Source organism: Pogoniulus pusillus, chromosome 6, assembly GCF_015220805.1.
Source record: "Pogoniulus pusillus isolate bPogPus1 chromosome 6, bPogPus1.pri, whole genome shotgun sequence".
In the NCBI taxonomy this organism is placed as follows: domain Eukaryota; kingdom Metazoa; phylum Chordata; class Aves; order Piciformes; family Lybiidae; genus Pogoniulus; species Pogoniulus pusillus.
The window spans coordinates 9,620,210-9,640,329 of record NC_087269.1 but is presented as its reverse complement, the minus strand read 5'-3'; the positions used below and the strand labels follow the sequence as shown (position 1 = coordinate 9,640,329).

The 20,120-nt window shown below is 39.4% G+C and overlaps 1 long non-coding RNA gene across 2 annotated transcripts in view; it reads right to left on the bottom strand.

The window, feature by feature from the left end:
- Positions 1–492: 492 nt before the first annotated feature.
- Positions 493–20,120, bottom strand: part of LOC135175931 (uncharacterized) — a 179,833-nt gene continuing 160,205 nt past the window's right edge. The window contains exons 3-5 of one of the 2 annotated variants that reach the window (XR_010302503.1): positions 7,442–7,650; positions 1,970–2,077; positions 493–1,173 (exon numbers count right to left, since the gene is read on the bottom strand). This is a non-coding gene — a long non-coding RNA (uncharacterized LOC135175931). The remainder of the gene's footprint in view (positions 1,174–1,969; positions 2,078–7,441; positions 7,651–20,120) is intronic. The other variant, XR_010302504.1, reaches the window with a different exon arrangement.

Genomic DNA, 20,120 nt, shown 5'->3' with positions numbered 1-20,120 from the left:
TGTGCCCCCTGCTTTTTATGAGTGGAAAGAAGAGCGGTTAGCCAGCTGGTTGCCAAGACAGACACGAAGGCGACTGTGAAGCAGTAATGCATGTTATTTGGGCAGCCCACCTTTGAAACACTAGTATTTTTCAAAATACTATGCTTACCTGCCTGGGAACAATAAAACTGGTAGCAGTCATTTGAAATAGCAAGAAACAGCTGCTTGCACTGTCAGGCTGCATAAATCTCAAGCCATTTATAACAGCAGCAAATTCAACCTGAGCTACAGCTGATCTCCAGTGATAAAATCTGCTTTCCTTTTAGTTAGTCTCCCAACTCCTGGAATATTTCCAACAATGTCTACTTTTTGAGGAAAGCAAATTCACAAAATTGTCACAAATTCAGCAAAGCAAACTCTCCTCAAAATAATGAAACATCACTTGGCACCTCAAGCACCAAAAAGGGTACTTTACCACATGACAGCGGCTTTTGCCTGAACTGTGTCTTCCATAGTAACAATACCTTTGCTAAGTGCCCTAAACTATGGTGGCATGTTCACGGTTGTCACATGCCCCACTAGGGTGGGTGCCTGAATTTCTTTCAAAGACTGATGGCTCAGAAGTTACTGTAGTGATTAAACACACTGCTATAAGTGCAGCCTTCCTATCTTCTCCTTAATGTCTCTGCCATACTGGTATCTGATTGGGGAGGAGAGGTATTCATTAACCTCCACGTCTAATTTCTCAGGTGAGAAATGACAGCATGATCCAAAGGCAGAGGGACAGAGTTGGCCTCGAATTTGGGTTTGTTATTTCCTCAGTTTCAAAGTACAGCTGTGCTTTACATACAAATGGGCTAGATGACTGCAAGGAGCATCTCTGATTCAGGACAGCAGTGCAAACATTTGTGACATTTCAACATTATCCGGCAAAGGTGCATAACCTTTCTATTTGATATTTGACAGTGAAGAGAATATTAATAAGAGCTCACACACAAAAACCCTTCTGGGGTAAAAAGAGGAGGAACACATTTCTATGGTTTTGCATTTTGTGTGTGTAACAAATTAGTCCATTACTATGCTTCACAGACTTTGATTAAAATCCTCTAGTGCTGCTTTGGCCATTCATTTTTTGCTGACGCCCAAGTGGGCACTGCAGAGGTGACACTGATTAATACAACAGAATATTCAGCACTTCAAATAGAAAAAATATCAGAGAAGATATATCTTCTGCTTTTCTCAATCTTACCTGCCATTCAGCTCAATTTGTCTCCTTCCTCCCCTTGCTCCCTCTTCACCAACAGGTGAATGGTAAGCCTGACTAGATACTGCTCATAAAAGGAATCCTGGAGATGAGAGGGCTTTGAGCAGACCTTGTAGTGGCCTTCCAGTATCTGAATGGGGACTACAGGAAGGCTGGGTAGGGGCTATTTACAAGGTCTTTTAATGACAGGATGAGAAGTAATGGGTTTAAACTGGAAGAGCGGGGATTAAAGCTAGATGTTAGGAAGAAGTTCATTACAGTGAGCGGGGTGAGACACTGGAACAGGTTGCCCAGGGAAGATGTGGCTGCTCCCTCCCTGGAGGTGTTCAAGGCTAGGTTGGATGAGACCTTGAGCAACCTGTTCTAGTAGGAGGTGTCTCTGCCTATGGTGGGGAACTGGATGGAACTGGATCATCTTTGAGGTCACTTCCAACCTATTTCTATGAACTCTATGATTCTATATTGCCAGCATGTGTTACAAATGATAGAAAGCCACACCAGCAAATTAGGAACCATAAACACACCCATTTGCCCTCAGCTGTGTGCAGGCAACTTATGTGGCAGTACATAAAGCACGATGACAGAGGTATATTTTAGGATGGGGGTTTTCTTTGAGTCTTGGCTGTTGATCTTTCTCTGTAAATATTAGTGAGTTTAGTGAAGACTGATTTTGGTGTTTACTCTGCCAGAATATGAACAGGGCCAAGATTTCTGTCTTTTACCCACCTTTAGTTAGGATGTGATTTCCAGCAATATCCTTGTGTAGCATCTTGCGTACTAAGGCAGTAATCTTGGCTGACATCCTCGCTGTCTCTGTGATACAGACAACTTAATCTTATCCACAGGAAAAACATTAAAGAAGTAAAAAAAAAGAAAAAAGAAGTTAAAAAATATAGAAGTGCTGGCTTGAATTACCTAGCTTGTGTGACATTGTGAGATACAGCATGTATTGCCCACCTACAGTTGTAGAAATCTCATACACAAAAGTGGAAATGCTGAAAAAGTCTGTCCCATGCCAAATATCACAGTTGTTAATTACTGCTCCTACAGTGCTTTCTATCATATAGTACCTTCAGTCTCTTCTCCCAGGCAATCAGCAACAGAACAATGGGACACAGTCTCAAGTTGTGCCAGAGGTGGTATAGGCTGGATGTTAGGAGGAAGTTCTTGCCAGAGAGAGTGACTGGCATTGGAATGGGCTGCCCAGGGAGGTGGTGGAGTCACCGTCCCTGGAGGTGGTCAAGAAAAGATTGGATGAGGCATTTGGTGCCATGGTCTAGTTGACTGGCTAGGGCTGGGTGATAAGTTGGCCTAGATGATCTTGGAGATCTCTTCCAACCTGGTTGATTCTATGATTCTCTCATTTACTCCTCCTGAGCATTTTTCTCTAACAAATACTGCCTTTAACAGTGTTTTCTTCCTGGCCCAGTTCTGCACTCATGTATTTCTTATACCTCTAATTCTCCAATTTGCAGTCTGCTCCCCATGACAGGCCAGAGGAAACCTTCAATTACACACAGTTTGATGGATACTCAGTGAAGTTTAGGTAGCCTGAGTGCCCTTCAGCTACTTTTTGATAAAACCTGTTCACAAAGACAATATATTCTGTCAGATACTAACAATCAGGTAAAGATTAGGCTTTGCAAGCTTTACTGACCATCAAGTCTGTGTGGAACTGAATATTGTGCAAAGGTGACAAAGTGCTTCAGGAAACTCATGAGACTGCACCTTCTGAATCATTTAGATGTTCTTTATACATACTGAGAGGAATCACTCAAGGATGTCTCAGTGCTTTATGCAGAGAGACAAACTTTGGCAGAGCTCCAAAGAAACTGAAGCACAGGGGAATCTATATGAGTTACCACACAGAAGACCATGTGTTTTTTTTTCCCCCAAGCTCTTGACTATCTTGATGTGGCCTTTAAAAATATTTTTAAAAGCCTTTCTGCCAGCTAGGGGCAATAATGTGAGCAAAACAAGACAAAAACTGTCATCAGAGGAGAGCTCATCTTAAAATATCAGAATGTTCTTGTGGTTGTTATGCAGCCTCTTTTAGCCTTTTAGCCTCTATCAATTATTCTACTTATTAGAAAATATCCAGATGATGGTGCTATTCTCAGTAGCCTGAGGAGGTGAATTTCACATCAAATGCTGCACTGTCAAGAATATTTAAAGGGTTTGCCTGGATGTTTTTTTAATTGTGTGTGGGTTTTTTTATTATTAATTTGTTTCAAACTGTTTCCTGGTAGATTTCACAAACCACTTCACCCTTCTTTGAGCTCATGGTCTTCAAAGGTCTAGATCTCTTTAAATATTATCTCTTACATTTCAATGTAAATGGATCTCCTCATCATTCCATCTAGCTGATTTTGACTGCCTCCAATGTATTTGTCTCATGTAGTCTCTTGCTTATCTGACCTGAAGAGAATTTGCCTAAATTTACTACTACTTCAACAGTGTTCCTACTTTTTTGCTCTGTGACATGTTCTGTTAGCAGCTTTTCATTTTTTTAGAATCATAGAGTGATTGAGGTTGGAAGGGACATCAAAGATCATCTAGTTCCAAGCCCCCACCATAGACAGGGACACCCCCCACTAGAACAGGTTGCTCAAGGCCTCATCCAACCTAGTCTTGAACACCTCCAGGGAAGGAGCATCTACAACCTCCCTGTGAAACCTGTTCTAGTCTTTTCAGGCTGACTCTGATTTGCTGATCCATTTGCTGGTCTGACTCTTCAAGGGCAAGCAGTCAAGCCTGTCTTAATCACCCAAAATGTGGCATGTATCTGAAAGTTTGATACAAATTACTAAGATGATCTTCAAAGAATGCCTTCAATGTTCCTTATTTGATTATATCTCTCTTCTTTTTCATTATTGTCATCAAAATTGCAAAAGTCCACCACATAGCTTGTGGTAAGTTGTTTTTTTAAAGGAAATTATATTGAAAATGTATTGTTTTACTGCTTCAGATGCTCAGGGATCTCAGTAATTTGTGTGTGTGTGATTGCAGAATTTTGGTTCAGTTGGAGTTTCATCCTGTTGTTTGCACTATGTAAACCATTAATGGTAGCAGAGCCACTACTGCACTTAGTAGTATTTATGATACTTTACTGAAAGATCAGATATAATAGCAATCCCATTCCTTTGTCACGAGGCAATTATTCCTCCAGAGAGATGATGAGCAAGTTTACTGGTGTGATATTCAACAACTCAGCTGGTCACAAGGCTTCTGTATGACCATAAACCCAGAGAGGGAAAATTATCTGAGTTACTCTGAAGTACTGGTAGACTAAAGAGATATGAAAATATCATGTGAGAGAGAAGTATTGGATAGACACAGTTAAAATAGCTGGGATAGAAGTTAAAAATTGTCAGATTTTGTACTTCTGGGTGTGAAGTGAACATCAGCTATGTTCAGGCGTAAGTCCAACAACTTGTACTGTAGAGCACAAATAGTAATAGGCCTTTAAATTTTATTCTGATGGAAATAACTGATGATAGGACAGCAATTTTTCATCTTCCTTTTCTATAAATGTCATTGACCATTTTCAGAAATCAAAGAACTGAGTGTTATCTTACTGTTTAGAAATAACCCTGTTCTGATAGGCTAGGCTTTCCTGTGTGAAGACAGAACTGATTCCAGCCTCAGCCTTTCTAGAGAAAAGCCTGGTGACAATTCTCAGCAGCAAGGAAATTTCCATATCGGTTTGCCAAATAGAGTGATACTCAAATTTCATAATTTGTCATTACAGGGTCAAATGTCTAATAAATTTCTGGGGGATTTAGATATGAAGGCATTTTAGAAGTAGCTTGATCTCTCCACATCCTTTCAAGTGCGCTCTTAGAAATGCGAAAGATTTGGGAATCTTTAAACTGCTCTGGAGTAAGCAGTTTTAGCAAAGCACAGTTTCATGTTTGGCAAATACAAGCCTAACGTGAAAAAAGGCAGGTGATTTCACCAGAGCTGTTTTATCCTATGCCACCTGAAATATTAACCTTGCAGAGAATGAAGAAAGGTCCTTCTCTTTCTTGTCTGCTGACTAGTGCAGGATGCACCGCAGAGGCACAAAAGGGATCCTTAGTACCTTGCTAAAGTGCAGTACCCATTGCCCTCTTTTCTGAATGAGTTGTGTAATTTGAATGCCTGGGTTGGTGAAGAGATATTCTCCTAACATGTTTGAAGCAAGGTAACAAGATCTGAGAAGACCAATGAACATTAAAACAAGCAGCTATGGTAATTAGCTGGAACCACACATACATTTGCTTTGAAGTTTCCTTAGCAATCAAAGCAGCACAAAATCTGAAAGCTCAGACCAACCATGTGAGTGAGTGGTTGATACTTGTTCTCTCCACACCATCATGACTGTATTGTCTGTGTTGCCCTTGCAGACAACCAGTTCCCTATACTGATCTTACCAATCAAAACATCCGAACTAGTATGAAATAAGAAGTGGACAACTGTTCCAGTTTCCAAATCAGAAATGTCACCACAAACAATATGAACCACATCCCTGTGAAAACTGAATACCAGGAAAAAGAATATTCCTTCAGGGTCCCATCACTATCTCTGGGCATTCACCTGGGCATTCTCAGCCCTTGTTAGTTCACTTTCTTCCATGGTTAGAGGTCAGGTTTCTCAACCACCACCATGCTGAAGGAATTGTGTGATGCAATCCTAAAAAAGAAGCCACAGCTGACCACATTGGGTCTAAATAGAAAACATATCACAAAAAGTATGTAGAAAAAAAATTATTATTGTCCAATTGTGCAATTAAGAAACTGAATAGAGAAATGTTCTAGTTCTTGGGAACGCCAAGATTGTGCTTATTGTGATGCTCATCAGTCTAGGCAGAGACTAGGCTGAGCTGACACAGCTGTGGACCTCTCTGAACCTGTAATAGTGTTTCAGCACAGCACTTTATAGGGTAGATGAAACCTCTGTCACAAACTGAAAGAAAAACTCAGAGCTCTAAAAGTAATGATTTCAGATTTCACCACCAAAAAAAAAAAGTGGGATGTCATCTAGAAACTGAGTGTTCCTAACAAAAAGCAGAGGGCTCAGTCACTATGGTTTTCAGCAAATAACTGCTTCTGCAAAGCAGCTTTGAAGTGTCCAAGGTAAATGTTATTAGAAAATTAAAAAAAAAAAAATTAAAAAAAAATTGCTACAGATGAATTTCTATGTTCTTATTGTCTATGCATGGAAGCTATTCAGTCTGATTCAGTTTCAATTCTTATGTTAAGAAGCATTTCCTTGCAACTACTGAAGAAAACTAAGCCTGAAGGAGCCAAAGGAAACATTAAAAAACCAATTTGTTTCAGAAATAAAATGTAATATAACTCCCAAATCAAATCATTTCAACTACCTCTATTTGTCTCTTATCTACCTCGAGTAATAATGAAGAAAAAAAATAAATTAGGCAGGAACTATACCCTTTCTAAAAAAACCCTACAAAATTGATGTAAATGAACAGCAGCCACTCTTTACTTTTTCTAGAGAGAGATTTTCTTGTGATGGAAGCCAGTTAATGTTGTTCTCTGCAGAAACATAAAGCATCAGAGAACATTTTTTGTCTGAAAAGAAACAAGCAGGGTGGAAACATTTTTAATCTAGAACGACATCTTAATGTGCCTTCAAAAAAGGAAGAGACAAACAGAAAAAGAGACTGCTGTGGTTTTCTGGACAAGCTTCATGACATTTCACCCTTGAAAACTTCAGAGTTCTGCCAAAAACACTGTTTCAGATGTTGTTTCACTGCCAAAATTTTCCACTTATTTCCTCTAAGCCTTAAAGAAAAGATGAACTTCTGAAGTGTACCTCAAAATCATTATTGCTGCCCATTGAGGTCTTGAGTTCATGTGCAAAGAAGCATTTATTTTCTTCAAATCTTTGCCTTCATTGAAGTTATGTTTAAACTCTTTTGAGGTGTTCCTCTCTCCTCAGAATACTGCTGTTTGTAATAGAGTAGTCTTGTAAACAAACGTGACACTGCACTGACAGCACCTTTAGGTCTTCTCTTGGGAAATGGAAAAGGTATTGTGACTCCTACTGAGCTATGCACCTGTCCTTATGCAAACATCTAGTGTGGTCTGATATGGCCAGGCATTGCTACTTATAGAGTTAGCCCTCAAGTGGATGGATGAATGTTAAACTAATGAAATAAAGACTATTTCTAGGTAAACAAGCACTTGAACTTACATTTGAACAGAAGAAAAACTGAAACCAGATCTTGCCAGAAAGACCATCAGAGATCTATCGTGCCTGTGGCATGGCTCCTCTGCAGAACTCAGCATCGCTGCAGACACCAGGGGATGGAAAACAGAGCTGGCCACATCAAAGAAGGCATCATTTTCTAGTAACTTCCACAATATCCAGGGACAAATTCCAACTTGGACACCTTCCCAATGCTGTCAAAAAGGAAGAAATACCAAAGAAAAAAATGTAAGCAAATTAACCCTGCCAGCTGACAAGGCATATTTCTGAGAGAGTTCTAATTGCCACGAAACATCACAGTTTATTTGTTACAGTTGATGACACTAAGGAAAACACAGAAAAGGCACTAAATCCTCTGGGTACTTAGGTTTCAAAGAGTATGGGCAGGAGGCTTCAAATGATGAAGTTGGCACATCTGAGAGAAAAAGCACATGGCATCTGGAAATTATAAACACACTTCTGAAACACAGAAGCTGCTTGTACACGTTCCTTCACCTACCCTGCCAAGTCAGAATAAAAGGGTGTGTTAATATTATTGTTCTTGGCTTATTTAGACTTCTTTTGCTTATCTAGATAATAGAACAGTATTAAGCACCCTCACTTTTTGGCAATGGAGAAGGTGTCCCAATTTCTCTTGCCTATTAAAGGAGTCTTTTACGTCAGAAAAACAATTGTGAAAAGCAGATGGTGTCAGTAAGAGAAATCGTTTTGTTTCTTCTTTAACTACGTGAGTGTGTCCAGTTTAGTGATAGAGCACTGAGAGAACCTTTTTGTAACTTCCTTTTCTCTTATAAGTCAATGTCTATAAAAAAAAAATAAATACATGCTGAAATACTTACAGCAGAAAAGAGGTCAGACCTAAGGCAACACTGTCAGATCAATGCTTCTGAATAAAATCATCATAAAAGTAGCTAAAGCCGCATGAGACCAATGGCTTCCTGGCTGCTACACAGGAGTCTTGACATTTGTGATAATTTGTTCTCACAGTTGTGGCTGTAACAAAAAATCTTCTGTGCATCTCTATGAAGGGGAGATCAAAAGTCTCCTGTAGGCAAAGATATCTTTACAACAAATTTCTTGCCTTTTGATCAAACTTTAAATATCAGTATATTAGCACTTTAGTTAATGTTTTTTAAGGACACCTATACACACGTAGTTAAGTTAAAGAGATCCTACAGTGACTCCCCTACATTCACAGTCCACATCTAAACTGACTTTGATAATTTGATATTTTGTTTAATGAGCCAACATGGAGTACTATTCTGCAACTGATTTGTGGTTGTGGTCCCTTTTCTGGCTTGATTTGGCACCAATGTTTTAGAAATGCTGAGGCCTTTCCAATGCCATAATCCCAAAGCAAAGGTCATGCAAAGGCTCTTATGCCTGAGCATAATCACAGCAAATTGTAGGTTGGAGGATGAATCTTATGAAAAGCAACTGAAGGAGGTGGGGATGTTTAGTTTGAAAAAGAGGAGGCTGAGGGGAGACCTCATTGCTGTCTACAGCTATCTGAAAGAATGTTGTGGAGAGGTTTGGGCTGGTCTCTTCTCACAGGTGATTACTGATAGAATAGGAGGAAGTGGCCTCAAGCTACAACTGAGTAGTTTTAGAGTAGAAATTAGGAACATTCATTTTTGCAGAATGAGAGATCAGACATTGGAATGGGCTGCCCAGGGAGGTGGTGAAGTCGTCAACTCTGGATGTGTTTAAAAGTCATTTGGATGTGGTGCCTGGGGATATGCTTAGGGTGAACCTTGTAGAATAGGGTTAGTTGCACTCGGTGATCCTAAGAGTCTTTTCCAACCTGTATATTTCTGTGATTCTGTGAATATCTTTGAAGGAAGCAAATTAAATACCTGGGACAGACCAGAAACATTCACACAGAGCAGATCATTACCAAGCAATGAAAGATACATCTTTGTGGCCAGGATCACTAATGAGGTACGTAAAAGATACTCAGTCACATTCTAGGCACTCAGTTTGCATGATGAGTGTCCCAAGGTACAGCAGGTCAAGTTTCTGACAGCAAGTCAGGGCAGGTGCTGCAGAGACGGCAGTGAGCATTTCTCATCATGTTAAAGAGAGATCACAGCACTTGAATATATTACACTTGGCTATAAAATCTCTGTATCTGATTGGTGCAATCAGGGACTGAAAGAATATATCTGTGCTATGAGATGGTGAACATATTAAGACATCCAGGCAACTACCTCTAGTACCAAACAGAATGAGAACACAGTAAAAGTGATTCAAAACAGAAGCGGGAACAGTAAGGTGAGGGAAAACAAGTCAATATGATACATATGTAAACACTTCACAAACCTTCTATGATATTCTACGAGTGTATTACTCCAGAACTGGTTCAACTGCATGCTCTGTTCATTAAAGCCACACAAAGTTTATGAGTATCTTAAGCCCAGAAGAATTATTCCTTGATTATTCTAAGCTGTGATATAGAACCCATTGCAGACAGCTCATGCAGTGCAAGTTAACAGCAATAAAAGCCAGTGCAACTTACAACATATTATTTTAATTGGCAATGTACCAGAAATGGATATTAAAGATCTATACCTAATGTTTCTTCAAGTCGTTGGACTTCTGTAAAGCAATATGAAAGGATACTGTTCCAAGCTGTGTATGAATTATTTTAATCTCTGTATGACTTTATCTTGATGGAGCTTTCTTCTTCATTTTATATTCCTTATGTGTTTCTGAGCTTCAGCCAGAATCAAAACCAAAAATGAGACATGGCAACTCTGAAAGTATGTCTGCCTGGGAGATAGACATGGGAAATCTCATGAAAAATCATATTATATTGGTGATTATTTGTACAAATTGGACTGAAACTACTAAATCTTTCTAATTTGTCTAAATAGTGTTCCAGTGGGAATGGATCTGTAGAGCAAAATAGCTGGTAACGGGGACCTGATATCTTCACTGAACTTTTGGGGGGGATTTATTTCAGATGGGTTTACAAACAGTTTACTTCTACTGAAACTGCTTTACAAAGTGAGTTAAAGTAAGGTTAAGTGTAACTTGCTCTAGAAGCACACCTCTGAGCCAAGAATAGATGGTAATGCACATGTGTCTGAAGTACTCACCAATCTGACTAATGCTTCACATGTTGTGAGTGTTTCGTAGATACTCATTACAGACAACTATGTACAGTTCTGGAGCCCCCAACACAAGAAGGACATCAAACGGTTGGAGCAAGTCCAGAGGAGCTATTTCAATTCTACATCTCTTGTCTTTTGCATCATGCTCAGCTGATTCACCGTTAGGTTCCCAAATCTCAGCTTTGTGCAAAGTGCCTTGGAAAAACAAGATCCATCTGGTAAATGCAAGCATCACTACAAAAATGATTAACTAGCATGGCAATTGTCTCATTTTTATTCCTTATTTTAGGAAGAATCCAGAACTTCACTCGTGATAAGAAAAAAGCTTTCCCCTTTTGTGGAAGATAAGTGCCCACTTGACAGGTAGCACTAAGATTCTCTAGAGCTTGCTTGTAGACAGTATTTACAGACAACATAGGACAACAAACCAATTATCTAGATGTTACAGCAGACTTATGCCCTCAACTGATCAGAAGCAAAATGAAGACAACACACTATCACACTGTACAAGAAATAAGCAAACAACCTCATGGTTCTCTCATTGTCCTTTCAAATATAGACTGGAACTGCATTTAACAGGAGATGAAAAATAAGTCAGCTACATGTATTGGATAGCTGTGAATCTTCTAATTCCCTGCATGCTGCATAGCCTTTCCCCACAAAAAGAGCCTGATGAAAAAGAAGTTCTTGCCTTTTAATCTGAAAGAGCCATCTATTAGCATCAGAGCCACCAATTAGCATCACAAATCTCTTTTTGGTGGTCAGCAGCAATAAGCCCAGGAGAAATAGTTACAAACTGGAATACAGAAGATTTTATCTCAATGTGAGGAGAAACTTTACAGTGAGGGTGACACAGCACTGGAACAGGCTGCCCAGAGAGGTTGTGGAGTCTCCTTCTCTGGAGACTTTCAAATCCTGCCTGGATATGCTCCTGTGTGAACTACCCTAGAGGATCCTACCTTGGCAAGGGGGTTGGACTGGATGATCTCTGGAGATCACTTCCAACCTCTAAAGTTCTGTGATTCTGTAACGTGGCATACATGTAATAAATGTGCATTTCACAGAGTAGAAACATGAAGGATACATGCAGCCAGTGTAGCAGTATAACACACTGTGTTCAGAACAACTGGCAGTATCCAGCTGAGCACCCAAAGATGGCTGAATTTGAATTTAGCAGCCATTTGTTGTCAGCAACACCCTTGGAGACAGACAGAAGGTTGGATTTTTCCAAAGCTGCATACCTGTGTGATAAAAACAAGCTGGAAGCAATGTTACCATTGCAGAGCTTGCTTTTGAAACATGGTGCATTTAATTAAGGCCATTTGCATCAAAGCTCAGCATCCTTAAGACTCAGGTTAGAATCACACACATCTGTCACAACCTGTCACATTCAGCAGAAGAAGACATACAGGTTTGAAATCTTTGCATGGTGGTTATTTTTAGCTAGAGAATAAGAAAAAGCAAAAAAAGAAAGAGACAGAAAGTGAAAGCGTGAAAAGACTGTCAAGAGCACGTCAAGGCTGCAATGCCAGTGACAAAAAAAATCAGCAAAAAGCTTTTAAAATTAATATCCTTCATCTTCAAGTCCCAGGAGCTGTAATAGTAATTCCTGAATGTATAATTTGTATGTTAGCTAAAAATTAACAATGCTTATTTAGAAAAACTCAAGGAAAAGCTCACTGGAAGATTCCTGTGGATGGCAACAATGGCCAAAATAGATTTGTGATGACGGGAATTATTAGGAAGACTTAACAACTCTGGGCCTGTTGCTACTGCTTTCATATCTTATAGACCAAATAATGGTCTGGTGCAAATAATCACAGGACATAAGATGTTGGAAAAGACCTCCAGAGATCATCGAGTCCAATCCCACTGCCAAAGCAAGATCCTCCAGGGTAGTTCACACAGGAATGCATCCAGGCAGGTTTTGAAAACCTCCAGAGAAGGAGGCTCCACAACCTCTCTGGGCAGCCTGTTCTAGTGCTCTGTCACCCTCACTGTAAAAGAGTTTCTTCTCATGTTGAGATGAAACCTTCTATGTTCCAGTTTGTACCCATGCTTCCTTTTCTTATTACTGTGGACAACCAAAACCAGATTGGCCCCATCCACTTGACACCCACCCTTCAGATATTTAGAGACAATGATGGGATCTCCTCTCAGCCTTCTCTTCCTCCAGACTCAACAGCCCCAGGTTTCTCAGTCTCTCTTCAGAGGGGAGATGCTCAATTCCCCCAGTCATCCTCATGGCTCTCCATTGGACTCTCTCCAGCTGGTCCTTGTCTCTCTTGAATAATCTTTTATCACTGGTGTTTTATCAGACTGGAGATAGATTTTGGCTAACAATATCACATTGCTTTAATGTATGACTGCTTTGCTCCCAAAATTTCCTTGACTTGAGGGTAATTTTAGTCCAATGACAGTTTCTCAGGCTGTTAAGGCAATCCAGATGGCTGCTTTAGAGCTGTTTGAGATGCCATATCAGTACTATTTAGAAATGGTTCCAGTGGTTGCAAGAGAAATTTTCCTCCTCTGAAGATAACATTCTGGCTTATGCGTAGGGAACGTGCCAAACCACAGGTATCCAGCTAAGATTACAAAATGAGCTTTTAAAAAGGTTAAATCCTGAAATCCCCATTGTTATCCATTGAAGTCAAACATTGCATTAATTTTAACAGAAAACCAAACCAAAATAACAACAAAATGCAGAGGATAAAACATCTCATTCTTTAAGTGAGATTCAATACTCTGAGTTGAAACTTTATTGAGTTGAAGTGTATTTCCACAACAAACACTTCTTTTAATAGCACTTTTGTGTTGAAAGCAACAGGAAAAAAACATCCCTGGCAAACTCACAAAACTCTGGGTAGTCAAAACATTTAAAACTTAAAGTGCAAACTGGAATATAGAAGGTTTCACCTCAACATGAGAAGAAGCTTTTTAACGGTGAGGATGACAGAGTACTGGAACAAGCTGCCCAAAGAGGTTGTGGAGTCTCCTCTGGAGACTTTCAAAACCCACCTGGATGCATTCTTGTTTGGACTACCATAGGGGATCCTGCTTTTGGCAAGAGGACTGGACTCAACCTCTGAAAGTCCCTTCTGACCTCTAATCTTCTGTGATTCTGTAATAAGGAAAGATTTCATTTTAACTCTGGATGTTCTTTCTTCTCTCTTTGAATACAGATAATTTTTTTGTGATATTGCTTTTTTGATTGCCTTTTTTCTGTCGGTAATACAGGTGGCAATAAAAGTCTTCTTCCAAAACAATATTAGCCAAGATGCGCTGCTGAAGCTGCTGCTGTTGTAAGTATGAATATGTTTTCTTGGAAACAAAATAAGACAAATACTCAGAAGGTGAGGGCAAATATAGAGCACATAACTATGCTGCTTCTGTTTCATGCATACCATAGCATGGAATGTCTCTGTAGGTGAGAAAGGTATTCAGTATACACCCCCAGCACCTCCTTACAGCAGGGTAAACATACATTACTGACAGGCTGCTTAAGACAGCCATCTTCCTGATCACAGACTGAAAGCAGCACAACCAGAGACATTTTTCCCCAAGAAACTAGATTTTTTTTGCTTAGTAAAAGGCAAGGAAGGAAGCAAGGAAACAAACACAAGGCAGAAGCAGTGCACACTCAGAGTTGTGTAGCAGGTGGAAGAGAAACAATCCTGCAGATGAGAAACATTAATTTATTTTTTGTGGCACACATCAGTAAGTGTTTCTCCAAAAGCCAGGAAAAAAAACCTGAGTGATACTCTGATGGATGCTGCGGTCTCATAAGATTACAGGAAAGGTGGGAAAGGTTATTGATTTCTACTCCTTGGCCTGTTGGTTTCAGCATGAAATAATAATTTAAAAAAATGGCAGAAGAGTTGTTTTTTCCATCCTCAACTCACATTTCTTTCTGGTGATTCTGCTTAGTACAGGAATTTGTCAGTAGAACATAACCTGAGTGGGAAGATGATACCAACAGAATTAATGCTTATGTCCACCTTGCCACTTTGAATGTAAAACTAATTTTACAAATAACTTCCCACCACTTTCTTTTTTAACTTGGTCAAAAGGAAGCGTTAAGCAACTTTCAAAACAGATACACTTCCTTTTGAAACTTTTACAGGCACCTTTTACTTTTTAATTTTCTTTATACTCTTGTTATGCTACAAAATACAGCCTAAGTGATGCAATGTATCTAATCAGCACAACTGCAGTTATTGATTTAGCATCTAGAAAGAATTTGTCAGATTTATAACCTCCCCTCCATTAAACTATTCTTCCACAACCACAGCCTCTAGAGATAAGCCTACATGAAGAAATATATTGTCTATTAATTCCATATAGAAAAATCAATGTAGTGTCCCAGAACTTAATTTTTAAAGTTCATCTTACTCAAATCTACACAAAATTCCATTTCTTTCTATACCACAGTAGTATTTTATGTTGCAGTTTGTGGTAGCATGAGGAGAATGGAAGCAGAATGGTACCTGAATCAGGCAGAGATTAAATGCTCTCATCATGAACAATTTTGTTCTTGCAATCCTCTGCCATCCTGTCTGACTTACAAGGAGATACCTGTGGGATAGCAGTCTACATGTAGAGAATCACATCCCATGCATTGGAAGCACAAAGATCAGAAATGCACATTTCATCCATCATACCAGTAACTGGACCTGTCAGAGGAGACCAACATAAATGAGAAGAGTTGGAGAACACGTGTTATGAGGAATGGCTGAGAGAAGTGGAGTTGTTTAGTCTGGAGAAAAGCAGGCCGAAAAGAAAACTTGCTGCTCTCTACAGCTACCCGAAAGAAGGCTACAGTGGCATGGGTGTTGATGTCTTCTGCTGTAACAGTGTGGGCAGAGTTTATCCTAAAGTTGTTTGTTAATTTTGATATTCAAGAATCTCACCATAGACCATGATTTTTAACAATAGATTCTTTGAACTGTCATGAAAAGTATTACACAAAGGGAATACCAGAGAAGCTAAAACACTTAAGAAGTAACTAGCAATAGTATAACAAACATTAATTTGACTATTGGAAATTGGAGAGAGAATCTTGTAGTCAATATACCACTTGTCCACTAAAGGAACTTGAGAGGCTTTTGAATATTTACTCACAAAATATTATCTTTTGTTTCCCAGGACTGAATTATAGTTTCCAGACAGTACTCAAACACTTGAAGGGAGTTCTGTCAGTGTCTTAATATCTGTTGAGGCATCTCAATCTTCCCAGGCTCTAACAGGATACTGTGAAAGAGGCAGATGATCTCTGACCTGATCTTGGTTCCTTTTGGACTCCAGACTTGGCACAGAGGTTTGTAGAGATACAAGCAGGATGGCTTACAGATGTGCAGAGAGCACGTCGGTGGCACTTCTTGCCATGTCATGAGGCACCTAATGCCTTCTCCTGGTAAACCTGAGGCACAGCAACTTTCCAGATAGTTCAAGCCCAAAACATCAGGGTTTGTTATTAGGTAGCAGGCAGAGCAGAGCACATTGCTTGCAGTTTAGCTCCATTTGTATTATTTGCCAGAGCATAATGGCTTCTTTGACCAGAGATTCACCAATCAGGATGGCACTTTGCCAAAACTGACCATATTAGGTGAAACCAAAGCTTGCTTGCCTTTACTTGGGCAAGACACTAGGAAGTGCATAAACACCTGTGGGGACCCGTTTATTACTTTAGGAGGAAACATAATGGCATCAAGCCTTGGTTTTCCTCCCTCCCTTGCTTCCTCCACCAGCAGAAAGGTGGGGCAAAGCCAGGGCATGTTTTAGGCCTATTGCTCTTCCACGCCATCTCCCTAGCAACAAGTGATATGACAAGAGGATCTGGCCTCAAGTTATATCCAGTTTAAATAGATATTAGAAAAAACTTTTTCACTGAAAGTGTTATAAAACATTGGACCAGGCTTCCCAGGGAGGGGTCTGAATCACCATCCCTGGAGATGTTTAAAACACAGAGAGAAGCGATGCTAATGAGCATGGTTTAGCATCAGATTTGGTGGCAAAAGAATGATTGACTCAGTATTCTTAAAGGTCTTTTCCAAACAGAATGAGTCTGCAAGTGACCTCTGATAAAACGGAAGTGTCTCCATTACTGACAAGCACCATTAACTACTGTGGCATTTATGACTGCTTTGCTCCACCAAAATGCACGACAGACTCTTGATTACATTTCCAATTATGACTCATTTATGGAAACCATGTTTGAAAATAATGCAGCTGAGGCATTTTTTTGGTCGTGTTGATGTTACATTAAATATAAAGGACACTTTATGGAGATACTCCAACTCTAACCAAGAAATATTTTTTTTTCCTTAGTTAAGCAAACACTTCTGTACAACCAGACATCTCAGCTTTCTGGTGATTTTCATTTCAGCTGTCTGAAGAAGCAAAGCAATACAACACCCAGATTTTTGCTGCCATGACTTCTGGTAGGCTTAGAAGTGTAAGCAGAGTGGGATTGCAGCTGCCCACAGTTAAAGTCATAACTGCAGCCTGAGGAGCCTGATGATGACAGTACTAAAATACTTTGCTAAGTATTGGGTCTCTTGCTTTCTCCACTTCCTTCCCAAAAGCCCTTAAGTAGGGTGTCAAAACAAACAGTACTCAAGTGGGAGACAAACTTTTGCTTGCCTGACATTAAAGCGAGTTTCAAATGATGCTAAACTATCCTGAAATGCCCTGGAATGCATCTCCATTCACCTAGGGAAAAATCTTACATGAAAATGAAATAGCAACCTAAATCCTCAGAGACCTGCTAAATCACTTCCATACTGCAGTTGATTTTACTGTCTTTAGAGAAGCTCCACAAAGGCATTCAGGCAAGCATAAAGAAAGTAAGATGAGACAAACATTAGGTTATTCATGCGGAAGGCCAAGGTCATGTTAAAGCATTTTCTTATTTTTCTGGTTTTTATGTTCTGTCAAAAATCAATATTCCTCTCAGCCATGATACATTGTACATTGAGTTGTATAGCAGCAGCTTTGCACTGCATGTACCTGACATTCTTTGAAGCTGCTGGAGGCTTGGCTAGAATTCAAAATAAACACTGATTCTGCTAAAAAGACTGAATAGAAATTCCACTTTCTTCAACTGAAAGCAATGGACTTATTCCCTTTATTTTCTTTAAGAGATAGGGTCAGCTCTTTAGAAGGACAACAAATTGGAACAACTGAAGCACCATGTTCTGGCCAGGCAACAGCAAGTGAGCTGATTGCTGCAGTGGAGCACGAGGGATCAAACTGACCTGGTAAAGACCATGTGATCCATTGTTGGAAAAGAAATATTCTTACCAAGACCATAAGAAATCTTGACATATACATAAATGCAAAACAGTGAGGCAGGAAATAATTACTTTGCACATGCAAATTTCCAACAGTTTGTACTGCCCTTGAACATACAGAGCCCATGATCAAGCTGACATTTCTATTGCGCTTAACAGTTGTAATATAATAGCCAAGTCCTGCTGAAAGCAGGAGAAAAAGGATGTGTTTTGCACAGTATGTGTCAAATGAGTCTAGACAATATCACCTTTCCTTCCCAACCATTTATTCTGGTTCCCTTGGTCACCATGCAATGCATGACCAGAACAAAGACTTAGAGGGGAAAAGTTTTCTCACCCAAAGCGAGCTTTCCAGCTTTTGAAACTTTGTTTCCTTCTCTTTAAGGACCAAAGAGCAAAGACATGACAATTTTCACAAACTCTAAATCTCTCAAAACGTAGATGAGATTTTGCCTAATTTAATATTTTGTTTTCCCTTATCTCATATTTTATTTTCACTTTCATCAGGAATGAAGCTATTTCTGCAGATGAAAAGAATTTTTAAAACAAAAAGCAAAGTAAAAAATCCTTCCAGAGTGTAAAGACAATCTTTGGTATTTTGGTGTGTTAAAATCAAGCTTTGGACCATTTCCACACCAGCTTATTGAAGGAACTGTAACTGAAGACAAGGTACCTCGAGATCAGCTACAATTTTTGTCACAGAACAGGACTTTTCACCTGAGACCTGCAATGAAGTGACAATGCCTTGACTGGTAGGTCAGTCAGAGAATGATAGTGAGTGCTGATGCGATGTCACTGTGAGAAAGGCCAATGCAACGTACCAAATCGTTCTTAAGCCCAACATGTATCACAATGTGCAGAGATGTTCTCTAGTCTCCTGTATGTCTGAGCTGGAAAAGCACACAGTGATGTAAGCAGATCCAATTCCAGAGTTTCTTAGTAAAATTTATCAAATTAATGTTCAAATTATGTATGCTTTGCCCTCATCTCTTTCCTGCAGCATGTTAAATTTCAACAAAGCCAGTGTGTTCCAATATATAGAGAAGCTCTCAAATCCCTTCTCAACTGACATACAAACTTCTCAGACACTAGCGTTCTTTGAAGCTGCACTCATTTGCTTTAACTAGGCATTGTGCCATATCTTCATCAGCTTAGTCTTGGTTGATCCATCTTTCTTACTACACAGAAAAGGGAACCTCAAAGAGCAAGAAAGAAATGTAAAAGGAGACAGTACCTGATTAATTAAAAAGGGACATCAACAGATCGGAAGGTAAAAGAATTTTATTGCAGTTACAGCAGTAGCAAAATACAAATGACAAACATGTGTGTTACCATGAAATTTCAGCTCTGATTTTGTTTTCTAACACCCAGCTTATGAATTAACCTTCTAGTCAGAGTTCTTGGCAGTTGTATACTACATTGGCTGAGGACAGAAGAGATAAGTGTCCTTGAACGGCTTGGTACAAAATTACACCTACTGCAAGAACAGCTGAGAGCACTGAGTGTGAATTTGCTGTAGAAACCTGCTCCCCATTATCAATTATTCAGAATTTTGCCACTGTTTGGAGATAAAGTTTTTTTGCACATCTTGTTTTTCTGAGTGCCCACCCAAGATTGACAGACCGTGGGTAATTTCAACAGAAATTATTCTTTTGTCATTGCAGCAAGCATGATGAAGGGAAAATACTTTAAAGTGGTTTGTTTGTGAAGAGCCCTACTCTCATTTGTCTGAACACTGCATTTTCCCTCACCATCTGGAGATACTATTTGCATTTCAGAATAGAAGAGCTCTCATAAATACCTTTTGCCATTCCTGTGGAAAAAAAAATCCCATAAATCTACAAAGTTCAAATTTGATCAAGATATAAAGCTGAAAAAAATGTAATTTACACACCATATGTTTTCTAGAAATTCCATATTCCATTACTCTAAGCTACAGTGCTCTGATCCAGGTTTAGAGTCCTGCTCACCACACCAGAGCATGCCGAAATCCATTGTACCAACAATCCAGATCTGTGAAGTTTGCTTTTAAAAACAGGTCATAAAAGACAATGCATACTCATTCTAACCACACAGATTCTGTATGAACTACAAACTGGCAAGAATTAATTTATGAAAGAGTTGCTTACCAAATGTAAATATTCTTGATGACACTGAATTTTTTTTTTCAGTTTGGGATATTGATTTTAAAATACTGTTAAGCAAAGAACAGGTAAGGGTGGGCTGGAGCAACCCTTTGCATGCTGGGCATACATT